This window comes from Bubalus bubalis, chromosome 19 (genome assembly GCF_019923935.1).
Source record: "Bubalus bubalis isolate 160015118507 breed Murrah chromosome 19, NDDB_SH_1, whole genome shotgun sequence".
NCBI classification, from domain to species: domain Eukaryota; kingdom Metazoa; phylum Chordata; class Mammalia; order Artiodactyla; family Bovidae; genus Bubalus; species Bubalus bubalis.
Window position 1 is genome coordinate 12,117,627 of NC_059175.1, and position 9,622 is coordinate 12,127,248.

At 47.9% G+C, this 9,622-nt stretch overlaps 1 long non-coding RNA gene across 1 annotated transcript in view; it reads right to left on the bottom strand.

Annotated features, from left to right (window-relative positions):
• Positions 1-2,295, bottom strand: part of LOC112580602 — a 172,014-nt gene extending 169,719 nt beyond the window's left edge. Inside the window, exon 1 of the long non-coding RNA XR_006546486.2 lies at positions 1,658-2,295. This is a non-coding gene — a long non-coding RNA (uncharacterized LOC112580602). The remainder of the gene's footprint in view (positions 1-1,657) is intronic.
• Between the last annotated feature and the right edge of the window lie 7,327 nt (positions 2,296-9,622).

The window sequence follows — 9,622 nt, forward strand, 5'->3', positions numbered from 1 at the left end:
CTATAAGAATATAAGTGAGGGGATGTAAAGTCCAGCATAGTGACGACAGTTAATAATACTGTATTGCATATTTGAAAGTTGCTAAGAGAAAAAGATCTTAAAAGTTCTCATTATGACAATAAAAACACTATGTGTGGTAGTGGGTATTAATTAGACTTATTGTGGTTATTATTTGGCAATGTATACAAATAACAAGTCATTATGTGGTACACCTGAAACTAATATAATGTTATATACCAATTATTTCTCAATTCTAAAAAAAAATTTTAAAACCTTAAAATGCCAAGACTAGAACAGGCAAACTGAGATTGTCATCCCAGTAACAACAGGTACACACTGCTATATTAAAATGGATAACCAACAAGGACCTACTGTATACTACAGGGAACTCTGATCAATATTATGTAACCACCTAAATGGGAAAAGAATTTGAAAAAGAATAAATATGCGTACAAGTGAATCACTCTGTGTAAACCTGAAACTAATACAACATTGTTAGCCAACTATAGTCCAGTATAAAATAAAAGAGTTAAAAAATGCTGTAAAATTTGGCAGCTTAAAATAATACACATTTATTTAGCTCACAACGTCTGGGAGTCAGGAGTCCAGGCAAGGCTCAGCGGAACTTGTGCTTCACGGCCTCTCAGGAGGCTGCGTTCAAGTGTCAAAGAGAGCTAGGGCTTCACGTGAAAGCTCAATCAGGGGAGGAGCTGCACCCAAGCTTACTTATAAGGGTGTTGCAGGAGTCGGTTCCATGGGGCTGTTGGAACGCAACCCTCGGTTATTCTCTGTCTGTAGGTTGGAGGTCACCCTCAGTTCTTGCCATGTGGGTCTCCCCAACATAGCAATTTGCTTCATCAAAGCCAAAAGAGAGAAGTTTCCAGCGAGGCAGAAGTAACACTGTTGGTAACCTAGTCCTCGGAGTGATCGCCCTTCCATATTGCCATCTTCTTTGGTTAGAAGCAACTGACACAAGCTACAGCACACTTGCACTCATCTCACACACTAGCAAAACAAGAGGCTTCCAGAAAATCACCTGCTTCTGCTTTACTGACTACACCAAAGCCTTTGACTGCATGGATCACAACAAACCGGGGAAAATTCTTCAAGAGACGGGAATACCAGACCACCTGACCTGCCTCCTGAGAAATCTGTATGCAGGTCAAGAAGCAACAGTTAGAACTGGACATGGAACAACAGACTGGTTCCAAATAGGAAAAGGAGTATGTCAAGGCTGTATATTGTCAACCTGTTTACTTAACTGATATGCAGAGTACATTATGGGAAAGGCCGGGCTGGATGAAGAACAAGCTGGAATCAAGATTGCCGGGGGAAATATAAATGACCTCAGATACGCAGATGTGAGAGTTAGACTATAAAGAAAGCTGAGCACCAAAGAATTGATGCTTTTGAACTGTGGTGTTGGAGAAGACTCTTAAGAGTCCCTTGGACTGCAAGGAGATCCAACCAGGCCATCCTAAAGGAAATTAGTCCTGAATATTCATTGGAAGGACTGATGCTGAAGCTGAAACTCCAATACTTTGGCCAGCTGATTGGAAGAACTGACTCACTGGAAAAGACCTTGATGCTGGGAAAGATTGAAGGTGGGAGGAGAAGGGGACGATAGAGGATGAGATGGTTGGATGGCATCACTGACCTGATGGACATGAGTTTGAGTAAGCTCCAGGAATTGGTGATGGACAGGGAGGCCTGGCTTGCTGCAGTCCATAGGGTCGCAAAGAGACACGACTGAGCGGCTGAACTGAACTTGCGCAAGGGGAGTGGCTTCCACAACGCCAGAAGGTAGAAATCACCTGGGGCCAGCAGACTCTGTCTGAGCCCAGGCCTGGGCTCATCAGATACATGTGTGTCCTATTTCAAATCCTCTCAACCCCCACCTCTTATTCAAGCCACTGCTGCCGCAAAGCCTCAAGTCTTGATTAGCCTTACACAGGTGCCACCTGGCAGGGCTTTGCTCCTAGCCTGTGATGATGTCTGATACAGACCATGATATTCCAAGGGGTAGCATGGATGGACAGCAGTAGAGTGTTTCTTTAGCTCTATATATAAGAAAAAAATAATAAAAGCTTAAGAGCTAGAGGAAAGAAAGCTGAAATTAGATGCTATAATGGAAAAAAAATAAGGCCCTCTGCCTGGCTCCCAGGTAAGTTCATTCATAGGCCCAGAGCCCACTGACTGAAGGTGAGGTTGCATCTCCTTGAAGAGGAGCCCTGGCCGTCCATCACAAGTATAAACAATGAGCTTTCCCTCAGTCTTTCTCCAAAGTGACCTAGGGACACTTACCAGAGTACTGTGTACTGGGGAAAAGGAAACACAGAGTTGCTTCGACCTTAGCCTGCTGTAAGAAATCGTAAATGCCAGTTACTACCGTTTGTCTGATTAGAGAAGTACAGAGGACAGGTGATAACTGAAAGTCCCACCCTGGTCCAAGTCACAGTGAAATCCGTACTTATTTCTCCAGTAACTGAGTCTATAATTGGGACAGGTAAATTTAGAAAACGGAAACCCCTAATATCAGCTCCCTGAATTTTGACGTTAGAATTTTAGGGTCATGTAGAAGGCCAGTGTGACTTTTTACTGTTCTAACAGCTGTAGGTGATAGGGACACGCAAAGCAAAATTAGATACCACCCATTTTCTTCCCGGGAGAAGGCAATGGCACCCCACTCCAGTACCCTCACCTGGAAAATCCCATGGACAGAGGAGCCTGGTAGGCTGCAGTCCATGGGCTCACTAAGAGTCAGACAAGACTGAGCGACTTCCCTTTCACTTTTCACTTTCATGCATTGGAGAAGGAAATGGCAACCCACTCCAGTGTTCTTGCCTGGAGAATCCCAGGGACGGGGGAGCCTGGTGGGCTGCCGTCTATGGGGTCGCACAGAGTCGGACACAACTGAAGCGACTTAGCAGCAGCAGCAGCTTTTCTTCCCAGGTGTCATTTGAGGGGGGATGAAAAGTGCTGAAGGCAGAATGAGCCCCAGGGGTGATGTGCAGCATACGGGGCACCCAGGTATTCTCTCCACCCGCTAGTTTGCTTCTGTAAAAGGTACTCACCCCGAAGGGAGCCACACAGAAACAGGAAGTCAGTTATACCCTCTCTATCACCCATCAGAGGATCTTCTTGGCCTTGCCTAGATACTTATATGATAATCACAGGCCCCCTCTGGTCTGCTCAGAGCAGTGTAGGGCAGGTCCACAGGTCGCCAGCGGGGCGGCACCAGGGGTCCCCCTCGGTGGAAGTCTGTGCGTCAGCCTGCACAGCCCTTCCGCGCTAGCTTTTGCTCAGGTGCGAGGGTGAGCGCCACACTGGCAGGTGTGGGAGCTAACCTGGCTGAGTATCTTCACTCCTCAAAGGAGCCTCTTCTGTAACAACTCCCTGGACGTGGCTTTCATTCCCTCCAGGGATACCTATAAAAGTCACCACACCCAGGGAGGCCTCAAGAACCGTGTCCTTAGCAGAAATGCACAGTCTTTCATAGCTCTTCCCAGCCCAAACATAACTCACCAGTCAGGGTTGTTTTTATCATCCACAGTATTACTTGGAAATACAGTTTGCCTTTTACCCTTAAGAGGTTGCCAGAGTAATGGCAGTGTGTGTGTGTGTGTGTGTGTGTGTGTGCACGCACGCGTGCACACACGCTCTTAGTCATGCCCAACTGTTTGTGACCCTATGACTGTGGCCCACCAGGCTCCTCTGTAAATGGGATTTTCCATGCAAGAATACAGGAGTGGGTTGCCATTTCCTTCTCCAGGGCATCTTCCCGACCCAGTGATCGAACCAGAGTCTCCTGAATCGGCAGGTGGATTCTTTACCACTGAGCCACCTGGGAAGCCCAACATAGCTGTACAGCTACCCAACGGACAAGCTCTCATGTAGAAGGGAAAGCTTTGTTTACCCCTTACTTTAGCCACCCTGGCTAAAAAGCAGACTCTACAGATTCTGTCCTTTCTTCAGGATGGAGCTACCGTAGCTGCAGGGGTGTTTCAACGTCTTTGGGGAGCTGCACAGAAAGACATGGGTGGATGGAGAGGAATTCCAGAACCAGCTTTATCTCCTCCTTTGTTTTTGGTTTAAAAAAAAAAAAAAAACAAGCCCTATTTGAAGTTATGAGGCTGATGTTCTTAATTGTTCAAATAGGGAGGCCGTGGTGGCAAACAATGCAGACAAATCCCTTAGGGCTTCATCTGACGCCAGAGATTGAGGTGCTTGGACCTACTAAAGCAGAGTGTAAATGCCGCCCTCTTTCCACTGTGTCCTTAAAATCAGGCAGGACAATCTTACCCAGATTGATCAGATTGTCTTCCCAGTGAGAGTGCGGGCCTCAGGAACAAGATTCTGTTCAACTTTGCTAAAAGGATTACTGACTCTTTTCTCCCACTTTGAGTTACATTAAGAATAGGTCTTCCTCTCTCCTCTTGTTTGATGGATGCCATCCCCCAGGAGATGAGAGGAGGCCAGGAACTCACTCTGCACATACATACTTCCAACTTTACAGGAGCCTGCTTTGTTGATTTCAAGAAACTGAATGTCCATGAGAAAAGTTTTGCCCTGAAAGAAGACCTCACCTCTTCCCAAGGCTATGCAGCAAGCGAACCCTCTAGGGAGACGCGTGTTCATCTCCAGGGCCTGCTCTGTCCTCCTTATAGCCAAACTCACCCTTACAGCTTGTGGACTGGCACCAGCCCCATGGAGAAAACTCAGCTCTTTCTTCCCTCTGCAAGTCCGATATGCTTCTTTAATGAGTCTGGTGGTGCTTTGGTCAAGTGTCCAGAGAGACAAGAACAGACTTGGAGGGGATCAGGGGGATGGGGAGATGAGGACAGATGACATGGCATCTGTGGGAGACGGAGAGCTGTGCGGTGATTCCTTAATGAATTTATTTAAGGGCGGAGGTGGGGGAGATGAAATATAGGGCAGCCTGAGAGGACAGAGGGGGAGAACGAGAGAAAGAGAGCAGATGTTGTGAAAGATAGTCTTTCATGTTTCCTCCGCACTGGCAATCTGCAGATGTATGTTGGCAGGGCTACAGTCAGAGAACAGAGGGAGGCTGGAGTTTACACATCTGGAAATCATTTGGCAGGGGGCAGAGTTCAAACGCTTTCTGCCTCAGCCGCTCGCAGACCTTCCTTGCGGCATGGGCTGTGGCTGGGTGAGGGGCCACCATGCACAGAATCCCTCCAGCCTCACTCTGGGTGGAAGCCCCACCTAAGCCGGTGGGGTTTGCCTCTGTATGGATTCAGTCACGCGGAAAAGTTGAAATGCTGATAAAAAGAGAGAACTGGACGGGGGGAAGGACAGGAGCAAAGTGGAGAATGCACCACAACGGAGAGAAGCCTGGCTGGAAATCAAGAAACAAAATGTACTTGGACCGAATCCAGAGCGTGAGTTAACTGGAGAGCAAAGAACACCATTCAGCGGAGGGAAGCAAAAAAAAAAAAAAAAAAAAAAAAGACTCCTCTGCTGCATAGTAACACCCAAGGATCATGCTCAGGCCACATTTACTTTTCTCAGAAATCCCTGTCCATGTTGCCTTCACTGGCTTCAGGAATGCGGAGGGCCCTCTTGATCCTGAGGGAATTACTCCCTTTGGAAGGATTTATGGGGTTCTGCAAGGAGACAGCAGGGTCTCCCAGGACCGGTTCATCATCCCACTGACCCAAAGCCTCTGCTGCCACTGGGAGATGGGGCCCTCCCTCCCAAAAGAGGCAAGGTCAGCTCGGGTGTTTAGCTTCCCTCTGAGGGGAAACACATCCCTGGTGAACTTGTGTCCCAGCTCAAAGATCCTGCCACGCTCAACTGAGCAGACACGCTGGCTGCAGCTGCTGGCGAGCCAGGCGCGGGGCGCCACGTGGCCTGTGTGGGAGGTGAATGCTCAGGGAGTGGTCGTGAGTTAAAGGCACAGGGCTCACCCAGGTAGGGTAATACGGTCCAGGACCTCAGAAAGATCAGGGTCCACCTGGGGAGAGAACAGAGCGCATGAAAACATGAATTACAAAATACAACCGAATGGAATAAAAGGCCAAATGTGAGATCAAACACACTCTGATGGATCGCTTCACAACCCCCACCCCACCCCAAAGCTGCTTAACTTCCTATCCGCTCTACCTCACTGGAAGCTTCCGCCTTCCCTCAGGCTGCCCGTGCCATGAACGGTCGTTACTCCCCCTCAGCTCGGGTCCGGTGTGGCCGAAAGTCCTGCTGATTTATGCCTTCACATCTTGTGCACACATCCATCACCCTCAGCATCTCTAGCCTGAATCAGTCTCGCTGCTGCCAATCTGATCCCCCAGGCCCGCGCTCTGGGTTCTCGGTCTGAAGGGAAATCTGAGTGTGCCACTCCTCTAAATGGTTCAGCAGTCTTCCACAGTTTTCAGGATAAAGCTCAGCCTGCGAAGCATGACACACAAAACTGTCATGACCTGGCTTTTGTCCATGTTCCGAACCTCATCTTCAGCGGTGCGCTCAGAAATGTTTAACAACCAAGGCCTCCAGACACACCGTGTCATCTCACACGACACACTCCCCCTGAGCAATGAAGCTCCTCCAACTCCCTGGCCATAACCATGTCTCTCCCTCACCTGGGCCTCTGCACATCTTTCTCTCTCTGCCCAGAAAGACCTTCCTTCTGCCTCTCCCCCATGCTCACACCCCTCAACCCACCCCTGCCAACCATCATCCTTCCAGACCTGGTTTCCACCAGGAAGTCAGCCCTTAGCAGTCATGTCCGACTCTGCCACCGCACGGACTATACAGTCCATGGGATTCTCCAGGCCGGAATACTGGAGTGGGTAGCCTTTCCCCTCTCCAGGGGATCTTCCCAACCTAGGGATAGAATCCAGGTCTCCCACACTGCAGGCAGATTCTTTACCAGCTGAGCCACAAGGGAAGCCCCTTAGCAAGCACTGCTGCTGCTGCTGCTGCTAAGTTGCTTCAGTCGTGTCTGACTCTGTGCGACCCCATAGATGGCAGTCCACCAGGCTCCCCCGTCCCTGGGATTCTCCAGGCAAGAACACTGGAGTGGGTTGCCATTTCCTTCTCCAATGCATGAAAGTGAAAAGTGAAAGTGAAGTCGCTCAGTTGTGTCCGACTCCTAGCGACCCCATGGACTACAGCCTACCAGGCTCCTCCATCCATGGGATTTTCTAGGCAAAAGTACTGGAGTGGGGTGCCATTGCCTTCTCCATAGCAAGCACAGGGGACACCAAATGCTGCCTTGTAACTGTGCAGGCGGGGCTGTTGCTGTATCAGGCACCTTTGAGGACAGAACTATTTTTATCTTTCAATCCACATTGCCTCCCACACTTTCTGGCACATAGTAGGTTTTCAGTAGTCACTGAAATACAGAATATAAACACTGACTAGTTTTTAACTTACTACTTACACACTACCCTCAAGATTCAAGGTTGTGAATGAATGCTATAAGCCTTTTCCACAAACACAGAGCTCTGGGAAGTACAGAAGTCAGAGTGGCCAGAGAAGACTTCTTGGAGTAGAGCTGCCATAATCAGCAAATTAAAATACAGGATGCCCAGTGAAATCTGACTTTTAGGTAAGTGATGATTTTTTTTTTTTTGTAAGTAGTTCTTATGCAACATTTGCAAAATTACTTATAGTAAACAAATATCCATTCACCTGAAATGCATGTTGAACTGGGCGTCCTGTATTTTATCTGGTAACCCTACCTTTGAAGAGGCTGCCTTTGAGCAAGAGCTTAATGGATGACTCAGATTTAGAAAGGGCAAGAGAAGGGGGACTGGTTTTTCTCACTGGAGACTGGTGGGAGGGGAGATGAGCCAAGTGCATGGAGACCAGGACCTGCAAGGAATTTTCACATTGGTCTTGTTAGAGCATGAAGTTGGTGCTCACAAACAATGAGAGGCTGGAAAGGAGGAGAATGTTGAAATGGAAGTGGAAGTGATCAGAGAGGACCACTGCCATTCTTTAGACATCTGTTCAGTTTAAAAGTCCTGAACTGGCCCAGAGGCGACTGGAAAAAAGGACAGGAAGAAAGGGCAGATTTCTAAGTATGCTGGGGGATGGGAAGAAGATCTAAGGAATCCACAAAGACTTAAGACTCAAGAGGAGAAGCCAGATTAGAAGGGGCAGGCAAGGGAGGATGAGCTTCATTTAGACCAAACGGCACTGATGGGAAAGCGGGACCCACAAGGAGGACTGAATACCAAGTAGGAGATGAGATGCTAGGGCCTTGGCGTGACAGTGGTCATGGAGTGTCCCTACATACCAACAGGGATGGTCTGCAAGGCCTCTCAGTCACATACATGCTCCACGTACATGACAGAGGAGGATTTGTGGGACTACCATCACAAATAGCCAAGGCAGTGTGACAGACCACTAATATGCTCCTGTGTTCCATGACTCCTCCTCATTCCAGGCCTTCTCAAGAGTCCACCAGCCCACTCGAGAGATGTCTCACTCTTCTGTTTCATGAAGGAATGATCGATGCAGTTCACTGCAAGACATTCAAAGATGGAAAAGGGCATTTCCCCACTGCTACTGCTGCTAAGTCGCTTCAGTCATGTCCGACTCTGTGCGACCCCAGAGACGGCAGCCCACCAGGCTCCCCCATCCCTGGGATTCTCCAGGCAAGAACACTGGAGTGGGTTGCATTTCCTTCTCCAATGCATGAAAGTGAAAAGTGAAAGTGAAGTCGCTCAGTTGTGTCCGACTCCTAGCGACCCCATGGACTACAGCCTACCAGGCTCCTCTGTCCATGGGATTTTCCAGGCAAGAGTACTGGAGTGGGGTGCCATTGCCTTCTCTGATTTCCCCACTAAGTTACCTAAATGTAAAGTCCAAATTTAATACACTTCAAATCTTTGCCTGACCAGAGCAAATTGTTTATCTATGTGAAATTGGCAAAGGGCCAGTCTGTGGATATGAAAATACTTTGAAAATTATACTGTACTAGACAAACCTAAGGCTATTATTCATATAAATGGAGTATCTATAAGATAACAGACAATAATCACCCAGATATCCAAAATTATGCTTGTGTATTATTAGATGTTTGGATATTTCAAGATGTCAAATTCAGTCCTTTCCCTAATATTACCCATGTCCCTCTTGTCTTATTTTTACATAGTACTTATCACCATCTATCATACCCTATATCCAGTTCAGTTCAGATGCTCAGTCATGTCTGCCTTTTTGTGACCCCATGGACTGCAGCACGCCAGGCTTCCCTGTCCATCATCAACTCCTGGAGCTTGCTCAAACTCATGTCTGTTGAGTCCGTGATGCCATCCAACCATCTCATCCTCTGTCATCCCCTTCTCCTTGTGCCTTCAATCTTTCCCAGCATCAGGGTCTTTTCTAATGAGTCAGTTCTTCGCATCAGGTGGCCAAAGTATTGGAGTTTCAGCTTCAACATCAGTCTTTCCAATGAATATTCAGGACTGATTTCCTTTAGGATTGATTGGTTTAATCTCCTTGCTGTCCAAGGGACTCTCAAGAGTTTTCTCCAACACCACAGTTCAAAAGCATCAATTCTTCCGCGCTCAGCTTTCTTTATGGTCCAACTCTCACATCCATACGTGACTGCTAGAAAAACCATAGCTTTGACTATATCTATTCCCCATAT